Genomic DNA, 388 nt, shown 5'->3' with positions numbered 1-388 from the left:
CAACGTCCGGCTTCTTTTAGCTTCCAGCCAACGTCCGGCTTCTTTTAAGTTCTAGACAGCGTTCGGCTTCTTTTAGGTTCCAGAAAGCGTTCGGCTTCTTTTAGGTTCCAGAAAGCGTTCGGCTTCTTTTAGCTTCTAAGCATTTGGCTTCTTTTAGCTTCCAAGCGCTCGGCTTCTTTTAGCTTCCAAGCGCTTAGCTTCTTTTAGCTTCCAAGTGTTCGGCTTCTTTTAGCTTCCAGCCAATGTTCAGCTTCTTTTAGCTTCCAGCCAATGTTCAGCTTTTGTTTTTAAGCTTCCAGACAATATTCGGCTTCTTTTAGCTTCCAGCCAATGTTCAGCTTTTTTTTTTTTAAGCTTCCAGCCAATGTTCGGCTTCTTTTAGCTTCCA

The 388-nt window shown here is 43.6% G+C and overlaps 1 protein-coding gene across 1 annotated transcript in view; it reads right to left on the bottom strand.

The window, feature by feature from the left end:
• The window catches only part of LOC119422299 (E3 ubiquitin-protein ligase DTX1), a 33926-nt gene that overhangs the window by 31999 nt on the left and 1539 nt on the right, over positions 1-388 (bottom strand). The window lies entirely within an intron of this gene.

The sequence above is a fragment of the Nematolebias whitei genome, chromosome 16, assembly GCF_014905685.2.
Source record: "Nematolebias whitei isolate Nwh7 chromosome 16, NemWhi1, whole genome shotgun sequence".
NCBI classification, from domain to species: domain Eukaryota; kingdom Metazoa; phylum Chordata; class Actinopteri; order Cyprinodontiformes; family Rivulidae; genus Nematolebias; species Nematolebias whitei.
Note: the sequence above shows the minus strand (reverse complement) of the source record. Positions and strands in the feature narration are given on the sequence as shown.